Source organism: Spermophilus citellus (genome assembly GCF_964194105.1).
Source record: "Spermophilus citellus genome assembly, chromosome: 2".
Taxonomy (NCBI): Eukaryota; Metazoa; Chordata; class Mammalia; order Rodentia; family Sciuridae; genus Spermophilus; species Spermophilus citellus.
Genome location: NC_138183.1, coordinates 223846704 through 223860067, shown reverse-complemented (window position 1 = coordinate 223860067; position 13364 = coordinate 223846704). Strand labels below are relative to the sequence as shown.

Below are 13364 nucleotides of genomic sequence, written 5' to 3'. Positions count from 1 at the left end.
TTTAATTTTTTAATTGGTTGTTCAAAACATTACAAAGCTCATGATATATCATCTTTCATACATTTGACTCAATTGGGTTATGAACTCCCATTTTTACCCCAAATACAAATTGCAGAATCACATCAGTTACACACTCACATTTTTACCTAATGGTGTAGAAACTTTTTAATTTGATGCATTTCTGCTTGTCAATTCTTGTTATTTCCTAAACTGTTGCAGTTTGATTGAGGAAGTCATTGCATATGCTTATATCTTAAAGGGTTTCTTTTACATTTGCTTCTATCTTTTTCAGTGTTTCAGGTTTTTTTAAATTCATTTTTTTATAATTTTATTTTAGTTGTAGATGGACACAATACCTTTACTTTATTTGTTTATTTTTAGGTGGTGCTGGGGATGGAATCCAGTGCCTCACATATGTTAAGCAAGTGCTCTACCACTGAGTCATAACCCCAGCCCAGTGTTTCAGTTATTATATTTAGGTCTTGTATCCATTATGAATTAATTTGTTTATAGAGTGAGATATGGGGATCTAGTTTAAATCCTTAACATATAGATAGCCAGTTTTCTCAGCACCATTTGTTAAAGAGGCTGTCATTTCTCCAATGTATATTTTTGGCACCTTTGTCAAGAATCAGATGGCTGCAGCTAAGTGGGTTAGTCCTTGTGTCCCCCATTCTATTCCATTGGTCTATGTGTCTGTTTTTATGTCAGTACCATGCAATTTTGAAATTAGGTGTTATGATGTCTCCACTATTACTCTTTTTGCTAATTATTGCTTTGGCTATTTTGAGTCTTTTTTTTTTTTTCATATGAACTTCAGTTTTTTTCCTTCTAGTTCTGTGAGGAATGTTATTAGTGTTTTGAGGGGATTGCATGAATGTGTTGATCACTTTTGATAATACGGCTATTTTAACATTATTAATTCTATGAATCCATGAACATGGGATGTTTTTCCATCTTCTAGTGTCTTCTTAAATTTCTTGCTTCGTTGTTCTGTAATTTTTATTGTAGAAGTCTTTCACCATCTTGGTTAGGTTTGTTCCTAGGTATTTTTGAAGCTATTGTGAATGGAATTGTTTTCCTGATTTCTTTTTAAGCAAAGTGATGTGTAGAAAAGTGATTAATTTTTGCATTATAATTTTATATTCTGCTACTTTGCTAAATTTTTTTATCAGACCTAAAAGTCTTTTGGGGGAAGTTTTTAGGATCTTATAAGTACAGGATCATATCATCTGTAGCAATATTTGCCTTTTTGCTTTCCTATTTGTATTCCCTTTCCTTTCCTTTCTTCTATTACCTAATTGCTCTACCTAATGCAGTACTATATTGATAAGAAGGCAAAAGTGGACATACTTCTTTTGTTTATGGTTTTAGAAGAAATGCTTTTAGTTTTTCCCGTTCAGTATGATATTGGTTTTGGTTTGTTATGTGCAGACTTTATTATACTAAGCTATGATCCTTCTGTACCTAATTTATTCAGGGCTTTTATTATGATTGGGTGCTGAATTTTGTTGAAGGCTTTTTCTACATATATTGAGATGAATATGTGATTTTTATCCTTGACTCTACTTATTTGTTGAATTACATTTATTGACTCACATATACTGAATCATCTTTGCATTCCGGGAATGAAAACAACTTGATCATGGTATACAGTTATCTTAATGTATGCCAATTATGGTTTACTAATACTTTATTGAGGATATTTGCATCTGTTTATCAAGGATATTGGTCTAGAGTTTTATTTCCTTGATGTGTTCTTATCTAGTTTTGGTATCAGGGTGATGTTGGATTTATAGAATGAGTTTGGAAGTGTTATCCCCCTTTTCACGTCATGTATAAATTTGAGGAGCATTGGAATTAGTTCTTCTTTAATGTTCTGAGCACAGTGGTGCACAAATATAATCCCCGTGACTTGAGAGGGCAAGGCACGAGGATCTCAAATTCTAGGCCAGCCTCCACAACTCAAAAACTAAAAAAAAAAAAACAAAAACAAAACAACAACAACAAAAAAAACCCAAGGGCAAAAAAAATGGAGTATTAGAATTTAGCTGAGAATCCATATGGTCCCAGGCTTTTCTTTGTTGGAAGGCTCTTTATTTTTGGCTCAATCTCTTTGTTTTTGGTCTGTTTAGGTTTTCTATAATCTCTTGGTTGAACTTGGGTAGGTTGTACGCATTTAGAAATTTATCCTTTCTTCAAGATTTATTTTTCTATGAGGTCATTGATATCTCCTTTTTCAACTATAATTGTATTAGTTTGGGTCTTCTCTCTCTTTTGGATACTTTGCTTAAGGGTTTATCACTCTTGTTTATCTTTTAAAAGAACAAACTCATTAGATCTCTACAAAACAAACAAACAAACAAAAAGAATGAACTCTTTGTTACATCAATTCTTTATATTATTTGTTAAACTTTTCTATTTAATTTGATTTTGATCTTAATTATTTTCTTCTTTCTATTAGTTTTGGAATTAATTTTTTTGTTTTCTGGAATCTTGTAATGCATCATTATGTTGTTTATTTGGGATCTTTCTGTTTTTTTTAATGTAGGTACTCATTGCTATAATCTTTCATCTTACAACTACCTTCTTAATGTCCTCTTTCTTCTCATTTATTGTAAGAAGTTTTAAATTCCTCCTTTTTTTATGGCCAATTCATCATTCAAAACATTTTGTTCAATCTCCATGTATTTATGTAGTTTCTGCAGTTTTTCTTATTATTGATTTCTAATTTTTTTCCATTATGATCTGGTAAGGTACAAGGAGTTACATATTTTTTTTATTTGCCAAGACTGCTTTGTGATCTAAAATATGGTCTATTTTGGAGAAGTTTCCATAAGACATTGAGAACAAAGTTAATCCAGCTGTTGTTGAATGAAATATTCTATAGCTCTCTGTGAAGTTTGTTTGATTTATAGCATTTTTTTTAAGTCTGAAGTGTCTTTGCCAATTTTATGTCTGGATGATCTATCCATTGATGAAATGTTGAAATGACCTAGTATTATTGTACACCAAGTAGTATTAGTTTTATGTAAATAGGTACACTGATATTTGGGGCATAAATATTTTTGTCTACTTTTTGAATTGCTCCTTTACCAGTATGTAATAATCTTCTTTGTCTCTTCTGATTAATTTTGACGTGCTATCTGCTTTGTTAGTTATAGAAGTAGCTATTCCTGCTTGCTTTTGGGCTCCATTTGCATGGGTTATCATTTTTCTATCCTTTAATTTTTGATATCTGTGGATATCTTTGATTGAGAAGTATATCCTGTGTTTTGGGCTTGGTTATTAATACAATGTCAGTCTATGTCTTTTAATTGGAAATTTGAGATCATTTACGTTTGATGTTTTTATAGAGAGGTTTATTATTTCCTGCCATTTTGATGAATTTCTAGTGTTTAACTTAAAATTTCTCCCCTGACTTTTGTGTTCCAGTTTTCAAAACTGTATTCTTCAATCTCCACGTTTATATAGTTTCTATAGTGTTTCTCAGAGTCAAGAACAGATAATTCAAGAAGAAAAGTCGATGAAACTGTATAAACATGAGAAAGAAGAAGAAAAGAATAATTCCAATTAATGTTCTAAAACATTAAAATAAACACCTAAATTGAGATTAAGGAATGCAATAACAATATGGAACCTATCCAATCAATACAAAAGAATATATATGTAACAAAAAATTGACATTAGACAGTTCTAAGTTATTACCTGATGAACTATTTGAGATGGGGAGACTTTTTTTTGGACCTTCATTGTGGATTAAATGAGTAGAATTTCATCCAGGTTCACCCAGCCTGGTGCATGTGCAACACTCACCATCATTGGGGGATGCTGGGGATGGGAGGGAAGCTGGACTTCTGTAGTGCAAGAATTAAAATCAAGAATCAATATATTTGATAGACTCAAACTAAAAAGTTTCTTCTCAGCAAAAGAAACAATCTGTGAGGTGAACAGAAAGCCTACATCCTGGGAGCAAATTTTTACCCCTCACACATCAGATAGAGCACTAATCTCTAGGGTATATAAAGAACTCAAAAAGCTAAGCACTAAAACCAAATAACCCAATAAATAAATGAGCCAAGGACTTGAACAGATACTTCTCAGAAGAGGATGTGCAATCAATCAACAAATACATGAAAAAAAAATTTCTAGCAATTAGAGAAATGCAAATCAAAACTACTCTGATATCATCTCACTCCAGTCAGAATGACAGCTATTATGAAGACCAACAACAATAAGTGTTGGTGAGGATATTCAGGAAAAGGTACAATCATACATTGCTGGTGCCTGAAAATTGGTGGAGCCAATATGGAAAGCAGTATGGAGATTCCTTGGAAATCTGGGAATGGAACCACCATTTGATCCAGCTATCCCTCTCCTTGGACTATACCCAAAGGACTTAAAAACAGCATACTACAGGGACACAGCCACATCAATATTTATAGCAGCACAATTTATAATAGCTAAACTGTGGAGTCAACCTAGATGCCCTTCAGTAGATGAATGGATTAAAAAAGTGGCATATATACACAGTGGGATATTACTCAGCAATAAAAGAGAATAAAATCATGGCATTTGCAGGTAAATGGGTGGAGTTGGAGAAGATAATGCTAAGTAAAGTTAGCTACTCGGAAAAAACCAAATGCTGAATGTTTTCTCTGATATAAGGAGGCTGGCTCATAGTGGGTTAGGGAGAGGGAGCATGGGAAGAATAGATGAATTCTAGATAGGGAAGAGGGCTGGGATAGAAAGGAAGGGGGCAGGGGATTAGCAAGGATGATGGAAAGCGGTGGACATCATGATCCAAAGTACATGTATAAAGACACAAATTGGGTTTCAACATTACTTTATATACAAACAGAGATATAAAAATTGTGCTCTACATGTGTAATAAGAATTGTAATGTATTCTGCTGTCATGTATTTAAAAAATAAAATCATTTTTTTAAAAAAAGAAACAATCTGTGAGGTGAATAAAGTGCCTACATCTTGGGATCAAATCTTTAACCCTCCACATCAGATAGAGCACTAATCTCTAGGGTAAATAAAGAACTCAAAAAGATAAGCACCAAAAAACAAACAACCTAATCAATAAATGGGCCAAAGACTTGAACAGAGAGTTCTTAGAAATGATATGCAAACAGTCAACAAATATATGAAAAAAGTTCATCATCACTAGCAATTAGAGAAATGCAAATCAAATGCACTCTAAGATTTCATTTCACTCCAGTCAGAATGGCAACTATTATGCATACAAACAACAATAAGTGTTGGTGAGGATGTGGAGGAAAAGATACACTCATACACTGCTGTGGGACTGCAAATTGGTGCGGCCAATATGGAAAGCAATATGGAGATTTCTTGGAAAATTGGAAATGGAACCACCATTTAACCCAGCTATCCCTCTCCTTGGTTTATACCCAAAGGACTTAAAAACATCATACTACAGGGACACAGCCACATCAATGTTTGTAGCAGCACAATTCATAATAGCTAAACTGTGTAACCAACTTAGATTCCCTTCAGTAGATGAATGGATAAAAAAAAAATGTGGCATATATACACAATGGAATATTACTCAGCAGTAAAAGAGAATAAAATCATGGCATTTGCAGGTAAATGAATGGAGTTAGAGAAGATAATGCTAAGTGAAGTTACCCACACCAAAAAAACCAAATGCTGAATGTTTTCTCTGATACAAGGAGGCTGATTCATAGTGGGGTAGGGAGAAGGAGCATGGGAGCAACAGACGAACTCTAGATAGGACAGAGGGTTAGAGGGGAAAGGAGGGGGCATGGGATTATAAATGATGGTGGAATGTGATGATCATTACTATGCAAAGTACATGTATGAAGACACGAATTGGTGTGAATATGCTTTCTATAGAACCAGAGAGATGAAAAATTTTGCCCTATATGTGTAATAAGAATTATAATACATTCTGCTGTCTAATATAAATATAAATAAATAAATAATTTAAAAAATTCTTTACTATTTTCCATTTCTGTTTTGAGAATTTTCAAGTCTCTCCAAATCTCTGACTGTCCAATATTTTGTCTTAGTGCATTCCCTCTGTTACCCATCTCTTTGATCAGTTGTTTTCTTACTACTCATTTCTGGACTGTGAAGCAGTTTAGATTTGCTGCCTAGTTCCATACTGCTTTCTTCCTGTCATCTTTACAACAAGATGTTTTGAAACATGAATACACTGTGGGATGGCTAAATCAAGCTAATTAACATATGTAATTACTTCACATATTGTGTGTGTGTGTGTTGAGAGCCTTAAAATCTACTTGTAGCAATTTTCAAGTATACATATTGTATTAACTATAGTCACCATGATATTCAACAGATCTCTAACTTATTCTTTCTAACTGAAATTTTGTGTTCTTTGGTTAACATTTCCCTAATTATTCTGTACCACTCACCCTCAGTTTCTGATAACCACCCTTCTACTCTTTGCTTCTATTAAGTTTGACTTTTAGATTTCATATGTAAGTGAGGTAATACAATATTTGTCTGTCTGTGCCTGGCTTATTTTACTTAACATAATGCCCTTTCTGTTATCCATGTCATTACAAACGCTATGTCTTTCTTTCTTAATGTTGATTAGTATTCCAATTTATACTACCTGTTTTCAATACTTATTATAATACCATAATAATTAAGATGAATGGTATTGAAGTAAGAATACTCACAAAGAGAAAAGAAACAAAGTAGAGATAAGCAATAGGCTCATATATATGTGATATGGTGACTTAATGTGGAAAACAGTGTTTTTTTTTCTTTTTTTTTATTGGTTGTTCAAAACATTACAAAGCTCTTGACATATCATATTTCATACATTAGATTCAAGTGGGTTATGAACTCCCATTTTTACCCCAAATACAGATTGCAGAATCACATCGGTTACACATCCACATTTTTACATAATGCCCTATTAGTAACTGTTGTATTTTGCTACCTTTCCTATCCTCTACTATCCTCCCTCCCCTCCCCTCCCATCTTCTCTCTCTACCCCATCTACTGTAATTCATTTCTCTCCTTGTTTATTTTCCCATTCCCCTCACAACCTCTTATATGTAATTTTGAATAACAATGAGGGTCTCTCTCCATTTCCATGCAATTTCCCTTTTTTCTCCCTTTCCCTCCCACCTCATGTCTCTGTTTAATGTTAATCTTTTCTTCCTGCTCTTCCTCCCTGCTCTGTTCTTAGTTGCTCTAATTATATCAAAGAAGACATTTGGTATTTGTTTTTTAGGGATTGGCTAGCTTCACTAAGCATAATCTGCTCTAGTCCCATCCATTTACCTGCAAATTCCATGATTTTGTCATTTTTTATTGCTGCATAATACTCCAGGGTGTATAAATTTTTTAGTGCTGCATAATACTCCAGGGTGTATAAATGCCACATTTTTTAATCCATTCATCTATTGAAGGGCATCTGGGTTGGTTCCACAGTCTAGCAATTGTGAATTGTGCTGCTATGAACATCGATGTGGCAGTATCAGTACGCTCTTTTAAGGTCTTCAGGGAATAGTCCGAAAGGGCAATAGCTGGGTCAAATGGTGGTTCCATTCCCAGCTTTCCCAGGAATCTCCATACTGCTTTCCAAATTGCCCGCTCCAGTTTGCAGTCCCACCAGCAATGTACAAGAGTACCCTTTTCCCCACATCCTCGCCAGCACTTGTTGTTTGACTTCATAATGGCTGCCAATCTTACTGGAGTGAGATGGTATCTTAGGGTGGTTTTGATTTGCATTTCTCTGACTGCTAGAAATGGTGAGCATTTTTTCATGTACTTGTTGATTGATTGTATGTCCTCCTCTGAAAAGTGTCTGTTCAGGTCCTTGGCCCATTTGTTGATTGGGTTATTTGTTATCTTATTGTCTAATTTTTTGAGTTCTTTGTATACTCTGGATATTAGGGCTCTATCTGAAGTGTGAGGAGTAAAAATTTGTTCCCATGATATAGGCTCCCTATTTACCTCTCTTATTGTTTCTCTTGCTGAGAAAAAAACTTTTCAGTTTAAGTAATTCCCATTTGTTGATTCTTGTTATTAACTCTTGTGCTATGGGTGTCCTATTAAGGAATTTGGAGCCCGACCCCACAATATGTAGATCAGAGCCAACTTTTTCTTCTATCAGATGCAGAGTCTCTGATTTGATATCTAGCTCCTTGATCCACTTTGAGTTAACTTTTGTGCATGGCGAGAGGAGGGGACTCAGTTTCATTTTGTTGCATATGGATTTCCAGTTTTCCCAACACCATTTGTTGAAGATGCTATCCTTTCTCCATTGCATGCTTTTAGCTCCTTTATCAAATATAAGATAGTTGTAGCTTTGTGGATTAGTCTGTGTCCTCTATTCTGTACCATTGGTCCACCTGCCTGATTTGGTACCAGTACCATGCTGTTTTTGTTACTATTGCTCTGTAGTATAGTTTGAACTCTGGTATTGCTATACCACCTGATTCACACTTCCTGCTTAGAATTGCTTTTGCTATTCTGGGTCTTTTATTTTTCCATATGAATTTCTTGATTGCTTTATCTATTTCTACAAGAAATGCCATTGGGATTTTGATTGGCATTGCATTAAACCTGTAGAGAACTTTGGGTAATATGGCCATTTTGATGATGTTAGTTCTGCCTATCCATGAACAGGGTATATTTTTCCATCTTCTAAGATCTTCTTCTACTTCTCTTTTTAGGGTTCTGTAGTTTTCATTGTATAAATCTTTCACCTCTTTTGTTAGGTTGATTCCCAAGTATTTCATTTTTTTTTGAGGATATTGTGAATGGAGTGTTTTTCCTCATTTCCGTTTCAGAAGTTTTGTTGCTGATATACAGAAATGCCTTTGATTTATGCGTGTTGATTTTATATCCTGCCACTTTGCTGAATTCATTTATTAGTTTTAGTAGTTTTTTCGTAGACCCTTTTGGGTCTTCTAGGTATAGAATCATGTCATCTGCAAATAGTGATAATTTAAGTTCTTCTTTTCCTATTTTTATGCCTTTAATTTCTTTCATCTGTCTAATTGCTCTGGCCAGTGTTTCGAGAACTATATTGAATAGAAGTGGTGATAGAGGGCATCCTGTCTTGTTCCAGATTTTAGAGGGAATGCCTTCAATTTTTCTCCATTCAGAATGATGCTAGCCTGAGGGTTAGCATAGATAGCTTTTACAGTGTAGAGGAAAGTTCCTGTTATCCCTAGTTTTTCTAATGTTTTGAACATAAAGGGATGGTGTACTTTGTCGAATGATTTTTCTGTGTCTATCGAGATGATCATATGGTTCTTATCTTTAAGTCTGTTGATGTGGTGAATAACATTTATTGATTTCCGTATATTGAACCATCCTTGCATCCCAGGGATGAATCCTACTTGATCATGGTGCACAATTTTTTTGATGTGCCTTTGTATCCAATTCGCCAGAATTTTATTGAGGATTTTTGCATCTAGGTTCATCAGAGATATTGGTCTGTAGTTTTCTTTCTTTGAGGTGTCTTTGTCTGGTTTCGGAATCAGGGTGATGTTGGCCTCATAGAATGAATTTGGCAGAGCTCCCTCTTTTTCTATTTCCTGAAATAACTTGAAAAGTATTGGTATTAATTCTTCTTTGAAGGTTTGTAAAACTCCGCTGTATTCCCATCCGGTCCTGGGCTTTTCTTGGTTGGTAGTCTTTTGATTGCTTCTTCTATTTCATCCATTGATATTGGTCTGTTTAAATTGTGTGTATCCTCCTGACTCAGTCTGGGCAAATCATATGACTTAAGAAATTTATCGATGTCTTCACTATCTTCTATTTTGTTGGAATATAGGGTTTCAAAATACTTTCTAATTATCTTCTGTATTTCTGTAGTGTCTGTTGTGATATTGCCTTTTTCATCCCATATGTTAGTAATTTGAGTTCTCGCTCTTCTTCTCTTCATTAGCATGGCTAAGGGTCTGTCGATCTTATTTATTTTTTCGAAGAACCAACTTTTAGTTTTGTTAATTTTTTCAATAGTTTCTTTTGTTTCAATTTCATTGATTTCCGCTCTGATTTTAATTATTTCTTGCTTTCTGCTACATTTGCTGTTGTTTTGCTCTTCCTTTTCTAGGGCTTTGAGATGAAGTGTGAGCTCATTTATTTGTTGGTTTTTCCTTTTTTTGAGGAATGACTTCCAGGCGATGAATTTCCCTCTTAAAACTGCTTTCATTGTGTCCCATAGATTCCTATATGTTGTGTCTGTATTTTCATTTATCTCTAAGAATTTTTGAAACCACTGTGGCCACTGCCTATGAAGGCTCGGTTGGCTTTTACTTCTGGGGTTTGGCCATTTCCTTCTGTTCTTGGGAAAAGGCAGAGATGTGTGAAAATTGAGCTCACTGTCTTTCTTGTCAACTGATTTTCTGCTTGCTGTTGAAGAGACCTTTACAAGAACTGGCCCTGACAAGCACTTCCATTTCTGAACCAGCTCTCCGGCACTGTCGAAAACAGTGTTTTTGACAAATGTTGCTGAATCAACTATTTGTGTGACAAGAAATTACCTCAAATTATTCATAAAAATTAATTTAAAATTGATCATAAATCTGATCATAAAAATTAAAATTATAATAGTTCTCATAGAAAATAGAGAAAATCTTTGCAACCTTGTGTAAGCAAAAATTTCTTAGATACTAAATAAAAAATGTGAACAGAAAATTATTAAATGTACTTAATACAACTTTAAAAAGTTCTTCAAAAGATAAAATAAAAAGTTAAGCCATAGACTATGAGAAAATACTCAGAAAACATTTGTCTGACAAATATCATCATATATAAAGATCTCTGATAACCAAATTGTAAGAAAACAATCAACTCAATAAAAATAGTCAAAAAATTTGAATAGGACACTTTACTAGAGAAGACAGAAATCAGCCATAAGCACATGAAAACATGATCAATACTATTAGTCATTAAAGAAATGCACATTAAATTCACAATGTGTTACCACTACACAAACATTAGAATGGCTAAAATTAAAAAGACTTGACAATACCATGTGTTGATGAAATGGGAAATCTCATTTGGCTGATGAGAATTAAAAATGATACAGACACTTTGCAAAACTTAATAGTTTCCAATTAAGTTAAATATATACTTATCAAACAATGTGGTAGTCCAATTTCTAGACATATAGCAAGATAAATAACATATCAACACAAACATTTCTAAGTGAATGTTCATAGTAGCTTAATTCTTAATAGCCCAAATTAGAAACAATCCAAAACTATATCAACTGGTGAATAAAAATTATGATATATCCATGCCAAGGAATGCTCTTCAACAATAAAAAGAAATAAATATGTAGAAAATGAAGGAGCCAGTTACAAAATATTAAATACTATGAAATTGTTGAATAGATAAAACTATTCTCTAGTGTAGGAAAGAGACTGTTGGTGGCCTGGGACCAGTTATTAAGTTCTGATTGGAAAGGAGCCTGAGGAATTTGAAGGGTATGGCAGTATTCTATATCTTGATGGTGGTGGTTGTTACACAGGGACAAATATTTTTCTACCTGCATCACACTTCACATTTAAAATAGGTACAGTTTATTTCTTATCAACTAAACATCAATAGAGTAGATATTTAAATCTAACAAAAATAGAAATATTATTAGAAGTGTAATCTGGACAATTATCCTTAAGAAGAGATCAATTAAGGTAAAGTATCCAAGAATTATACATTAATAGATTGCTTAGAAAACCTCCATTTATATACTTTTCATTTACTTTATAATGTAAAATACCAGAATATAACAGAAGACAAATTCACAAGAATTAATTGCTTTTATAAGTCTCAGTCATGTTCATTACTAGTAAGAACAAATAACTAGATTATTTATTATATCACCTACCTTTCTGAGAATAAGACAAAAAACAGCCAGCAAATTTATCTCCAAGATTTATTCAGAAAAGTACCTATAAGCCACTTAATAAGATAGGTAAAGATTCAACCCAATCTCTTGGTATCTTTAGGTTAAAATAAGGATAAATAATTCTAACTCTAAGTTATAAAATGTTGGCCTCAGCAGAGATTTGGGTTATCTAATGAATTTTAGTTCTTGAAAAATTCAAGCCTATTTGACCATCTTTCATTTGGAAAAAAAATCAATAGATTTTCTTTCTCAAAATATTCATGATATGTTGTAGTTCTGTTCCACTAAACAAGTACAACTAATTGCAAAAGGTTAAATATTTTTAGTAAAAGAATTCATTTCATAATTATTCATTCATTTTCACGTTGCCAAATTTATTCTAAATTTCTTCCCTCAGTTCCTAATTAAATATTTCCTTCTTTAGGTTTATATGGTAAATGTAGTAATCTATTTGCTGCACAATACTCAATGAATTAGCTAAATCAGTTTGCATCATTTGAGCAACATAGGCCAACATAATTGTTTTCCTATCAGTATGACTTTAACCCAAATGAAAGAATATTCTGATTCAAATGGCTAAGGGAAAAGCAACCAAGAAATTCAGAGGTAGGGCATCTTCAAGTACAGTGACAGGATTCTAGCTGTGTTCTCTGAATTTTGCATTTTTCATATATTGGTAAAAGGTTGCTACTCCACAGCTGGACCATCTCTTCCATATGAATTAAGAAGCTTTTCCCAGAAGCCCCTAATTGACCAAACTGGATTATGTATCCATCCCAAAACCATTCACTAACAAGATAACTATAATCTTCCTTGAGTCAAAAGCAGGAAGGATAAGCCCTTAAAAAAAACAGTACTGTATAACAGGAATGAGGTACAGCATATCTGGTAGACAGCCAGCAGTATTGATATACATATGAAAAGGTTTTCTTATTTTATTTCCTAAAAATAATTTAAGGTCAGTGTTCTGGTACTAAAAATATTAGATCTTTTTGAAAAAAAAAAGTCTTCTGAAATTATGCATTGTTTAATTTTAGGATAATCTTGTAAAATTGTTCATACATTTTATTATTTTACTAGAATAAAAGTAGGACTTAATTATGAAATGAGATCATATATTAGAAATAATACGTATTTACCTTTGTTTTTTCATTAACTTAAAATGTTTTTATGACTATTGACATCTACCAGTACTTGGATTTACCGGTGAGCAAAGCTGTTTTCATGGAGTTTTCAGTCTAGTTGTGGGACAGTGGTAAAATGATTACATTACTAAACATGGAATAGGTGGCCTAGGAAAGCCTTCTGAGAAAAGATAAACAGGACTTATGTGGGAACATGTGGGGCATAGTAAAGCTAGAGAAACATTTCAAACAGAGAACACAGCAAACAGAAAGGCTCCATGGCAAGAGTGGATAGGATGAATTCCAGGGATTGAGAGGTTGATAAATGAAGGAAAGAGTGGC

At 33.5% G+C, this 13364-nt stretch overlaps 1 protein-coding gene across 1 annotated transcript in view; it reads left to right on the top strand.

Annotated features, from left to right (window-relative positions):
* DCDC1 (doublecortin domain containing 1) overlaps window positions 1–13364 on the top strand; it is a gene marked incomplete at both ends in the record, with an annotated part of 489436 nt that overhangs the window by 46372 nt on the left and 429700 nt on the right.